Genomic DNA, 13,189 nt, shown 5'->3' with positions numbered 1-13,189 from the left:
GTTTATACTCACTCCTACAAATGTATCATGATTTAGTTACCCAATCTGCTATTGTTGATTATCTAGGTTGCTTTTTTTCATTTTCTTCTCTCTCGCTTTCTTTCTTTTTTTTTCCTTTTTTTTTTTTTTTTGCCTCTTGCTCTCCTAGTATAGATAAGATTGGGAATGAATATTTTTGTACCTGTATATTTGTGCTCCTGTCTGATTAGTTCTTCAAAAAAATATTCTAGAAACAGCTGTTGGCTCAAAGAACAAAAACATATCTAAGTACATTTTTAAGGCATTTGGCATGTTTCCCTTTCATCCTTACCAAGCTCCAAGGTCGGAAATTGTTCTTTAAGTCTCAGGGAGCTTCTCGGAGTTCAGTGCTCCATGATAGATAGCCTGGGACAATCACAGGACAGCATGGGAGGTATTGGAATGGGAGACGTCCTGGCAACAGGAGGAAGGTGACCACCCTGACTTGGGTGTCAAGAAAGGCTTCTGAAAGGATACAGCACTTAGACTGAGACTTCTTGAGTCTGATCACAGTTCTGCTCAATAATCCATGTTAGATGCATGCATAATAAATAATTCCTAATAGGCTTTATGGCTGAATGGTTGTAGGACTAAACAGTATCGCCTTAAATACAAAACATAAAACAAGCCTCTCAAAACAAAGCAAAATAAGAGAGTTTCTAATAATTAGGCCTTTTATATCTACCACCGTTTTTTCCTTCCAACCTGTCACACTCCTAGGAACAGAGAGGCCATTTGGGGTAGCTCTATCCTGCATTAAGAAAGCCTTCCTCTCTCTCCCTGAACATATGCCAAGCACACAATGGGCCTGTGTGATCAAGTGTAGCTGAGAGGCTGCATCTACCACTTTTAAATAAGCTTAGGAAAAAGTCAAAGAAATTACAGTATCTGTAGCAATTAATGGGCTCAGGTATTAAGATTCTAAAGTAAGCATTTTTTCCTTTAAGTTATTCTTCATACTAACCTGTAGAAGATTTGGGAGAAGAATGGAATATTCTTTTTTTAAATTTGAAATTTTTTATCTTTTACAAGCGAGATCTCACTATGTTGCCCAGGCTGGCCTCCAATTCCTGGGCTCAAGTGATCTTTCTGCCTTAGCCTCCTGAGGAGCTGGTACTATAGGTTCATGTCACCATGCCTGGAAAAACAGGGGCTGCTCTAAGGTGCATGGTCTTAACGCTTTCTCAGTCCAGCTACCACACCTGAAGGAACATCTCTCAAACACTGTGCCCTGGAGCCTGCAGGCTGGCTGAAGGACTCCTCAACTGGAATTCTGCCTGGGAAAAACAGACCATTGTTTCTTCAAGGATGTAACCCTGCCAACAGCAGCAGAATGACCCCCAAAGATCCCTTGAGGTTTTTTCCACTCAAGGATTCAAGAATCATCAGTTGATGTCTCTGTAAGGATAGCTAATGGATATCCAGGGAACAGGGAGTAGAAGGGAAATGGCAGGATTCAGTGTACAAGGAATTTCAACATGCCCTGGTCTTTGATAAAAATGGAGGCAAAGCATTCAAGAGCACCACAATTATTCTGCTTCTGCTATATTAAAGGACAGTTATTTATTTTATTATTACCTTTTGCAGTGCCCTGCCCCAGATAAAAACGCTGAAAAGTATGTTAGTTTGTAATGTGGTAAAGTGGGCATGTTTTTGATGATTTTTTATCAGGGATGACAGATATGTGACATAAATGTTGCAGCATACTGCAACTTACTGCCTTCCCACAATGGTTGGGTGCCCTGGCAGACACTGATATCTGATCACTACACTCTTGCTAAATCTAGCCTAGTTCCAAGGGTCCTGCAGAGACTTAGGGCTGCTGAGTTGGCGATTGTATTATACTCATGGGAATTTGCCCCAGCAGTCACAAAATGTAGTAGCCCTGCCACTGTGCATGGGACATAGTGGACCCAAAATAGAACTTCATTGAATGAACCAAATATGACCTCTGAATCCTTCTCAACATAATACTTCACACAGCCCCTACAAATTGGTTGGATTTGGCATGCAAGATGAACCTATTTGCTATTCCTGCTTTAAGGAAACACAGGAAGAGGCTGCCAACACAGAACATATTTAATCATCTTTGCACAAGTGTGTGTTGGGTACATGCATAATGTGTATGCAAATACAGTTTGCTTAGAACATGCAATTCTCTCCCCTCCCTCCTTCCCACTCCATCCCTAAATATACAATTTCATAAAAACCACACCTGCGACTGCTTATTGGAATGGGAAGGGGTCCAACTTATGTTCTCAAATTTATAACACTTGCCTGTGGATTTTTAAACCACGGTTCCTGTAATAAACTGCAGTGCCTGGCAGAAAGGTGCAAAATATTTATATCTGGGCCTAACAAAGTTTTCTTTGGCTTCCCAACCTGAGTTGATTATGCCCATGTTTGTGGACATTGCTCTTTTCTTTCTCCCTCCCAGTTTGGCTTCATACCTGTCCCTCCCCACCACCCTATCTCATTAAGCTGAGAGAAGGATTGGACACAATTGGTACTAAAGAGGACGTTGGTAGAGTCCATAATTTGTTCACATTTTTGTCAAAATCAATTGGAAAAAGTAACAGGAAAGGGAGGTGGAATTTGCACATTTTATCTTTTTCTCATCTCCCAAGATGCATCAGCGTCACTCGGCAATATGACATAATGGGAGATGCACTATTTTACCAGCCATGAAACGTTTGGAAAGAGTGATGTAAAGACAATTTCAAAATAGACCTCCCCTCAATCCCATTCTATATGTACCTTTAAAAAAATAGCTTTAATTTAGCTATTCCTGTTCTTTTTCTTTTTCTTTTTTCTTTTTTTAGTTGGAGTCTCACTCCGTTGCCCAGGCTGTAGTGCAGTGACATGCTCACCGCCACCCCAGCATTGACCTGCTGGGCTCCGGCTATCCTTCCACCTCAGCCTTCCAAGTAGCCAGAACCACAGGAGAACGCCACCGCCACCGCGCCCGGCTGATTTTTAATCTATTGTAAAGACGAGGTCTCGCCAAGTTGCCCGGGCTGGTCTTGAACCCGCAGGCTCAGGCAATTCACTCGCCTCAGCCTCCCAAAGTGCTGGGATTACAGGCCAAGTCACCGAGCCCAGCCATGTTCTGCTTTTAATTAGTCACATGAAAAATCATCTTATCTTCATGTACCCTCAAAAACCACTGGGCTTGGTGGAGAAGGTCACAAAATAATGTACAGAAGCTAATACTGAATTCACAATTTTTTTTTTAGTAGGAATCTCACTATGTTACTCAAGCTGAAGTGCTGTGGCATGATCACAGCTCACCGCAGCCTCAAAATTCTGGGCTCAGGTGATCCTTCTACCTCAGCCTCCCAAGTAGTTGGGTCTACAGGTGGGACTACAAGGCTAATTTTTTATTTTTTGATTTTTTTGCAGAGATGAAGTCTCACTGTATTGCCCAGCCTGGTCTCAAACTCCTGGACTCAAGTCATCCTCCTGCCTTGGCCTCCCAAATTGCTGGGATTACAAGTGTGAGCCACTGTGCCTGACTGAATTCACAGCTTTGATAGGGCAACTGTCTGTCCCTGAGCCTATGGCCTTCTTTCACTAAAGAGTAGAAGAAAAATTCTTATCTTGACCCTTGACCAAAATGTAAACAATAGCAGGCACTAGGAGTGGGGAAGAAAAATATTTGGGATAGATAAACAACAGTTTGATTCAGTTAAGACCTGGCATTGGGTTATTATTTTTAAAATAAAGATTGTTTTGTTTTGTTTTTGTAGAGACAAGGTATTGCTATGTTGCCCATGCTGGTCTTGAACTCCTGAGCTCAAGTGATCTTCCTGCCTTGGCCTCCCAAAGTGCTGGGATTACAGGCATGAGCCACTGCGCCTAGCCAGCATTGGGTTATTAAAAGAGCCTCAACTGGATAAAGTTTGGCCCTAAATTTTGTGGTGAGGTTAAGACTATCCTATGGGAAATGCAAAGCACTCTTCGCTTATTCTAATTTTGGAAAATGTCATAGGAAACACATTTAAAGTCCATTAAGCACAATTGGAGTTGACAAGATTCCTTCTGGTGAAAGGCTGGATAAAAGCAAGAACTAAAAGTTTCCCATCAGTTCAGACAACCTTAGATAGTGCTTGATAATATGAGCTAAATTTATCAAAAAGGAGACAAAACTGGTGACCCCCTTGGGAGCAAAATAACTCTTTAATGAAAGAAATGAAGTTAAGAAGTTATAATAGAATATCAGCTGATGTGCCCTTTGGAGATTATAAATTTGCAAAATCCCCTTATGTCACTATTAGTTGGAGTTAATATTGTCAAATCTGACCCTGGGCATGGGCTAGGAAGGCACAGGTTGGAAGATCTGAAATCTTGCTCACTCTCTGAAGAAGGATAGTTCAAGGAACGAGCAGTGTGAGCTGGAGGTTGGATAGGGTAGAGCAAACTTTGGGTTGGTTTTCTCACAGTTTTTGTTCATGCTTGTTGAGTGTTGGCTTCCTTTCGCTCCAGTTTTCAGACACGGGGCCCTTGGGAGCGCTAATCTTCCAGTCAGGCTTTCTGAGAAGGTTCATGTCCAAGTAAAACATGAATTTTCTGAGCCAATTTGATAGACAATTGGTCTGGGCAGAGCTCTTGCTTTGCCAATGGATAGAAATGAAGCTAGAAGTATTACAATACCCAGGACAGGGAGAGGATTAAAGCTGCGACAGAGACCGAGAGGCAGGCAACTTCACATATATAGGGAGCTAGGGAGGTGTGAGAATGGGAAATGTCCCTCAGGGGAATTGACGGGCAGCTGATTGCTGCTCAGTCTTTACAACCTCACCATTAACCTTCTAAGGCATGAGATTTAGGCCCTTCTCCACTCCATCTCTTCTGTAACCCAGCACCTAAAATGCACAGTAGGCTCTCGATGTTGGGAATAGTAAGTGTTGGAAAGAGCACTGGTTGTGGTTGAACACAGTACCTGCATTGCTATTTATAAGCTGACAGACTCCGGGTCTGTTATTTAATTTTGCGAAGAGTCATTTTTTTTTCTTCTTTCGTAAAATGGAATCCTCACACCTACCTAATAGAACTGTTGTGAGAGCTAAACAACACAAAGTAGATAAAATGCCTATTGCAGTTTCTCAATAAGTGTTTTATTTTTATGATTATAAATTAAGTCAATGGTTGCTAATAAAAGCATGCCTCTGTACCATGTGCTAGGTACCATCGAAGGTTGATGGGGGTAGATATTATTTATCTTCATTTAATAGTTGGAAAATGAAGTTTTAGAAGGGAAAAGCAATCTAGAGGAACCAGAACATGGGACCTGCAGTTGAAAAGAGGCCCTGGATGCACTGTGGCTGCATCCCCTGCTCAGGAGACTGAGGAGGGAACACTGGTTGCTGGGCTTGTTTTTTGACAGGGTCCAGGTCTCCTTTTGTCTTGGTCAGGCAGCCTTTGCAGATCTCGGGACTGTGCAGAGCAGGAATCCAATGAGCTGCCTGAAGCTGGTGCTAACCAAGAATTTATGGAAGATTTTATTGCTATTTCCAACTGAGAACTTTTCTTCAATCATTTATGGAAAACATAAAAGCCAGTGGGAATCAAATAGGATAAAACAAGGTCAGAACTACTCTTCCAGATGCTGAGCACAGCTGGTTTTTGCTTAAGCAGTGGGAGCAAAAAAGGAGAATATTCGTTGGCTATTTGGGTCAGAAACAGCACCTTAAAATATCTCGTACATAATTCATCTCATCCCAAATAGAATGTGAGGTCAAATTGCAGAACCTAAACCTTTTCATTCCTCCTTCTTCTCCTTTTCGTCCTCCTCCTCCTCCTCTTCTCTCATGAGATTGGTATGAAAATTATGATTCTATTCCATAAAGGAAACAAAAAAATCTCTCTCTGGGGTGGTAGAGATCACAATTCCAGAAACAAAATGGGACGCATCAGGGGCTTCCTTGTATGCCAAAATGCAGAAGGCTCTTTCTCCCAGTCCCATTTCATAAAGCCTCCTCAGTGAAGGCTTTGTCTTAGGAACAAAGAGGAAAGTGGGAACAATTTTAATTTTAATATTCATAATCCATGTGTAGCTTGAATTTTTTTAAGTTCATGGCTGTCCTTTGAACTTATAATGCCCTTTTCACCCAAGAGGCTTTGGAGGGGTTTGAGAAGAGCCACTTCATGACCTATAGATAGCACCCTCCCTGGGAACGCAGCAAAGGGAAGGCATCTGTTCATCCCATGCTGGTTGTCTCCAGGAGTCCAGAAGAGCACCACTCTTGCTACCCACAACAGAACTTTCTTAGGCTATCTGCAATCCATGTGTAATTGCAGAAAAGTGGGAGTTAATAACAAATTGGCACAGTCACATGTTTGGTGTTCTCATATGCTGATCCTAACACAAATCCACCAATCCTCCTTTTGGGGATGCACCCTAGAATGACCCAAAGCGAGAAACTAAGGCCCACTGCTCTGAAGTATGGCATGGTGGTGGTGTGTGTGGGAGGAGGTAGCAGGCACTTCCCTGTGTTAAGAAACCATGTTGACTGATCCCATGGTCCCTTCCTCCTGAAAGCAGGGGCAAGAGCCGGGTTTGTATTCTGACTGTCATTGTGCCTAAGAGTCTAGAAAAGAGTCCAGGGAGACAGATGAAGTAAAGGATCCACCAAAAATCATTTGTACCTCCTAAAGCTATTGAAATAAAAATGTTTTTTTAAAAATAAACTTTCACGGTGAAAAGCCTCTGTTGTATCAAGCTCTTCCATTCACGAAAATAAACAGTTAATGATAAAAATAAAAACAAAGGATGCAAACATTTGCTTTTAAAGTGAGGGAGAAGGAAAGCATGGAATTTAAAATACCCTTGAGTGTCTGCTCATGGGAAAGAGTTTAGGGAGTGCCGCTGAGCAGAAAGGAAGTCTTGTAGGGGAGGACCAAAGACTATCAGAGTCTTCCCCTTATTCTTTTTGGGGGATGGTAATGAGCTTTCAAAAAAGAGATGCCTGAGAAGAAAAGGCAAGAGGAGAAAATTCTGTGATAAAAAGGTAAATGAGTCATCGTTGAGAAGAGTGCTTGCCCATCTTTAATGTGTGCTGGAGGCAGAGGGAGACAGGAAGGTGGCTACTCAGTACATTTCCCCAGGAACTATTGACGCTCTGATGCAATAGGTCTGGGGCAGGGTTTGGGAGTCTGCATTTTAAGCATTCACCTATGAGATCATGACATGGCACTCTGCAGATCACACCTTAAGAAACACTAGAGCCGGGCTCGGTGGCTCAGCCTGTAATCCCTTGCTTGGGGAGGCTGAAGTGAGTGGATTGCCTGAGCCTGCGGGCTCAAGACCCCCCCGGGCAACTTGGTGAGACCTCATCTCTACAATAAATAAAAAATTAGCTGGACGTGGTAGTGCGTGCCTGTAGTTTCAGCTACTTGGAAGGCTGAGGCAGAAGGATCGCCTGAGCCCAGCAGGTCGAGGCTGCGGTGGCCAGGAGCGGCCACTGCACTCCAGTCTGGGCGACAGAGTGAGACTCCAACTCAAAAAAAAAAAAAAGAGAAAGAAACACTAGAGTAAACTGGCTCAGGAGATAAGGGTGTAGAATCAAGAACCCCAAGAAAATTCCTAGTATGAGTGGAGGGAAATGGTCTGTGTCTTGCAAGGGCAGGTTGCAACTTATACAGCAGCTGAAGCGTCCCAGGGTGGACTGAGGACAGCATGGAATGCATGGGAGGTCGGGATGTGGAATGCATGAGAAAGCTGCTCCAGACTCAGTGCTCCCCTGGGGTGCAGATCGTTTAATGGTCTGCAAAGGATTTAACCTCCCCCCAGTCAGGGTTCCCAGGGTAAATTGTCTCCATTCCCACCACAGAGGAACTGTGCTGTCCAACTGCTAACAGGCAGGGAGCGGTTGTACTGGGGTGCTCTGGCCAGGATGTTACTGGAAGTGACACTGTAGCAATTACTGCTTAAGAACGAACTGTAATTATTAATTATGATCCTAACAACAATGGAGGCCATGTATAATTCTTTCTGTGGGCTGCCTTTTGCCTGCAGAACCCATTTCTCAAACATCTCATTAGTCTTATAATAGTCTTTTTCTATATTTTTTCTTCCAAAGTCAATTATGTGAAAAAAAGGACTATCCTGAAAAATATATTTATTTTTAGCCAAGAGGTGGCAATATTCAAGTTTTCTTCTTGATGAGGGCTTATTTCCCGTTCGCTGCTTAAATATTCCGATCTATTACTACATTAAACTGAGATCTGGTTTCTTCAGGTAGAAGTGGCTAAATAAATGTATACACTTAGAAACTTGTAGCATCATACATTCAAGTGCTGGAATAAGGTATAAATTATTATGAGTTTCTTGATTTTCACTGTAGATAGAGTTTAGAAACACCACCATGGTTTAAAAAAAGGATCGACATTTCACCTCCAGGAGAAAATGAAACCCTGTGATCCTAGGTTGTCCTTATGATTTTATTTAACAGTTTAATCTTTACACACAAACAAAGCCACCAAGTGGAAGCTGGTTTCTTGAAAACAAAGCAGTGAGTGTTATAATAAACGCCCTTAAAACATCCCTGCTCATCATACTGAATCATTTTCTGATATCTCATTTAGCTCACCCTAACGTAGAGCAAGAGGCTTTAAGTCACTCTGCGGCTCCAATTGCTGTTCCTAAATTGCTTCTGGAAGCACTGAGCCCTCCGTTGCTGCTGCAGATTTAGCTCTGGGCTGGGGAGAATGTGGGGAGGAGTCATTTGCATTAAAAAAACACTAGCTGTCTATTCCCATTAGAAAAAACACTCGGTGTTTTAGTGCAAATTATTTTAAAAGGGCAGATAACTTATGGATGCAGAAAGGGTAATCCACAAAGATGTATGCAATTTTGTTCAGTTGATGTCCTCAGGGCAAAAACATCAAGGATAACAAGTGTACTAAATACAAACAGACACAATATAAAATATGACACCCATGATTAAAATACCCTTTTCAAGGGTCCTTCCGCACTTAGGAGAGATGCTGCCTTGTTAATATCAAGGCCCGTCACTTTCTACAATACAGAGAAAGGTTGAAACAATGATCTCTTCTTTCTTGATTGTATTCTTAAAAGGTTGTGAAATTCTGGGGCTTTAATCAGCCTGGCCTAGAAGAACAGCACAGGGTCAAAGAGGGGATTAATCGCTTTAAGGGGTAGGAGCTCAGGCTTTGGAGCTGGACAAATCTGGCTTTGAATCCTAGCTCTGACACTTACATACCGTCTTCTCCAAAGTCAGGGATGTTCATCTGCAAATGGGAAACTGAAATTGTTGGGAAGATTAAACACAACAAACAAAGCAAAAACGCAGATGAAAAGTGCTTAGTGTAGTGTGTGGCGTAGAAAAAACAGAATGTTTGTTTCCCTCTTTAGTGGCGATTACAGGAAAGATAGGGGAATTTTTAAAATGCACTATTCACTAGTATATGAAGTAAAGAGATTTTTATATTTTAAGGGAAACTGCACCAAGACAGTGGTGATTTCAGGTAATGAGAGGAAAATGGAGTCTCATAACGACATTTGTGGGTGACACTGACACAATAATTGTTCACAGCCAAAGCTTATCTCTTTCATCTGTCTGAGAATGGCAAGTAACCATTCTTTAGCATTTACTTGGTGCTAGGCGAACTTTAAGCACTTTTATGTGTTGTTTCATGTAATCCTCACAATATCTTAATGAGTAGGCAATAATACTATTCCTATTCCACAGGTCAAGAAACACAGAACCAGAGAAATTAAGTAGCTTGTCCAAGATCGCACAACTCAAAAGCAGTGGAACCAGGATTTAAACTCAGGCATTTACTCCAGTCTACCCTCTTAACCACTATGTTGTTGTGTTTTGTTTATTTACTTTTAAGTTTCTCACAGCATCATACACAGTGCTTTATACTTAGTGGACACTGAATATTCAGGGATCATTTAAAGGATGCAAACATTTGCTTTTAAAGTGGGAGAGAGAGAAAGAGTTAACTTGCTTCTACTGATTTTAGAAGAATAGAGTCTAGTAGTAGATAGATAGTATCTTATCAAAGAACAATGGCATAACCCTATTTATGGAACCCTGTGGGTAGTAGGGAAACCACTGCTCACTAGACTTAAATCTTCAATTCCAAACCAGAAGAATACCAACAGCAAATGCATGCTGGCTGATTATCTCCTTTGGCACAGTACCTACAGAATTACCTGGAAAATTAAGATCAACAAGATCACTAAAATCTTGTGAAATTACCATGTTTAGTGGGAAGACCACTGGATTATCTCTGACTAGACCACTTATCGGCTGTGTGACCTTGGATACATTATTTAGCATCTCTGCACCTTAGTTTGCCCAATTTGAAATGGAGTGGGGAAGTTATAACAAAAATAATACTTGCTTCCAGCTTTCTCACATGAGATAAAGTATATGAAACTATTGTGTTAATAATAAAACACTGGAAAAATATGAATTATTAAGGTACACTAGTTATTATAACAGAAAACCCCCACATATCTGCAGTGTAATGCAATAGACATTTTTATTTTCCCAAAACAGGTCTTCCTAATTGGCAAGTAGCTAGCTCCACTATGTGATAATTTAGAGACCCAAGCTCCCTTCCTCTGGGACTCCTCTATCTCCACAGGTGTGTGGTGGAAGAAGAAAGCCTGTGGAAGAATTCCTGTGGGAAGCTTCTCAGTCCCCTGGCCACACCCAAGTGCAAGAGACGCTGGGAAATATAGTCTAGCGATGTGTCCAGGGAAAAAAGGAAATGATTTTGGTGTCTGGCTAGCAATTCCAATTCCCATTTGTGTTGTGAGAAGAAATGAGTGAAAGCACAGGAGAGGGCTTTGCTAATCATAAAACACAACAGAATGATTATGATGACTGATTACTTATGTAGATGCCCAAACGGCAGAAATTAAAACTCTCTTCCACTTGTTTTTTTAAATACTGATATGAAGAGCAGTTTGCCAGGGCATATGATACACGGTGATGGTTCCACCAGGTGAGCAACTCGATGGCGGTTCAGTGTGGGCAGTAGCGTGTGCAGCAAGGAACAGATCACACATAACTCCATTAGAGGCTGTTTGATCTCATGAAGAGCTCACAGATCTCACAGGACAATGGTCATTGACTACTGTGCAACAGACTCGCCAGATAAAAAAGTTGAGTAAGAAATTGGTAAGAAAATCACAGCAAGGGCCAACTAATGATACAGCTAGATCTTTGCGAAAGAGCTATGATCTCTTCTCTCCTTCTATCTGAATGCCTTAACAACTTCTGAGGATAAGTGAACTTGCCATTCCTCCCTGTGCAAACTAGGATTTCCCCATGAAGAAAAATTTCATACATTTTTCTTTCTTCCTTTTTTTTTGAGAAAGCAGGATTTATTGAGAGGACAGAAAAGCTCCCATAGTGGGATGGGACCCGAAACGGTTGCCCCATACATTTTTCATTATAACATGATTCTTTTTTGTTTGTTTGGATCATTTTTAAGAGAGTGGATGTGCATTGAATATCCCAATTATTTCTGGGAAATAATTGATAAGTGGCATATTTTTATTTTGTTTCCATCACTAAATATTTTGGATTTCATTTTTAACATGTTATTTTCTGTTTTAAGGTAAACCCAGATGTATTTAGTGGATGCAGAAAGGTGACAGATTTTTAATTCATTGTTTGGTGGATTCAAATGACAGGTGTGAATTATCTAAAGAATGTTCTAATGCACACCCTTTTTAACTTCTTTATTTCTTAGTATTTTTTTGTCTCATACGTGCCATTCTGTACCTGGTAAAACATCTTTTTCCCTCCCAATTATTGCACTCTTTTGGGTCAACAGGTCAAAATTCTGGAAATAAAGCTTATCAGGATGGGTTATCAGAACAGCCTTCTCTGACTACTTGGGCAGATGGTATACCATCATGTCATTCAGTTTGGGTTGCCTTGTTTTTCTTCTTAGCCTAGTATATACTTATGTGTTTACTGCCAGTCTCTACCTACTAGAATATAAGCTACATGAGGGCAGAGAGTTTGGATGTCTTTGCTCCTTATTTTATGCCTGGTTCCTAGAGGAGTGATGGCATGCTGCTTTCAAGATTAAGTTATAAACGAGTGTGGCTTCCGCCTTGGACTCTCTTTTTCTCTGTCTCTCTCTCCCTCTCTGACTCTGTCTCTCTCTCTGTAAGCAGCTACAGAGAAGCTCACATGTCAACGAACTGAAGACTCTAGAAAACAGCCAGTAAGAAACTGAGCCTTGTCTAAAACTACCTGAATAAGCTTGAAAGCAGGTCTGCCAGTGCTAGGTGAGTTTCCAGTCGATTGTAGCTCTGGCTGGCATCCTGATTGCAATCTCACAAAAGACCCTAAGCCAGAACCTGGATTCCTCAGGTAATACAAGTTTGCTCTTTTATGTTGCTGTGTGTTGGGGCAATTTGTTATGCAGCAATAGTTAACTAATACAGGAGTAGAGAAGCCAAAGAGTATATTATGGACTGTGATGCTCACTGTTTTATGGAGAGTTCTAAATGGAAAATGGACTCTGATCCTGTCATACTTCAAGCAGGCTTTTATAACAAAATAACATAAACCAGGCAGTTACAAACAACAGAAATTTATTTCTTACAGTTCTGGAGATTGGGAATTCTAAGATCAAGGCACTAGCAGATCTGATGCCTAGAGAAGCCCACTTTATGTTTTATAGAGAGCACTTTCTTGATATATCCTCACACGGTAGAAGGGGCTAAGGGTCTGTCTCAGGTCATTTTTGTAAGCACACTACTCCCATTCATGAAGGTCCTACCCTCATGACTTAATTACCTCCAAAAGTCTACCTCCTAATACCATCACCTTGGAGTTAGGTTTTCAACACATACATTTTGGAACATGCATTCAGACCATAGCAGATCCACCCTTATCTCTAGACTCTGGGACACACCCTGTGCACTGGGGCAGCAGCAAAGAGACAAGGAGAGGGAGACTTGAGTAGTATGAAGGACTTGGAACTCCGAGCTCTCCTCTGGGATCATTTAAATGATTCCAGTTGAAGCTGAAGATAGCCCAAGTTGAAGCTGAAGATAGTCTGCTGAAACAGACACAATTTGCCAAAAACTCTGGCTCAGATTGCCAATGTGTCACAGTGTAAGTTGTAAGGTGGTTAAGATAGGAGAATCTTTGTTGCAACCAACGGA

The sequence above is a fragment of the Carlito syrichta genome, unplaced genomic scaffold (genome assembly GCF_000164805.1).
Source record: "Carlito syrichta isolate Samal-C Ts95f unplaced genomic scaffold, Tarsius_syrichta-2.0.1 Scaffold311324, whole genome shotgun sequence".
Taxonomy (NCBI): domain Eukaryota; kingdom Metazoa; phylum Chordata; class Mammalia; order Primates; family Tarsiidae; genus Carlito; species Carlito syrichta.
Note: the sequence above shows the minus strand (reverse complement) of the source record.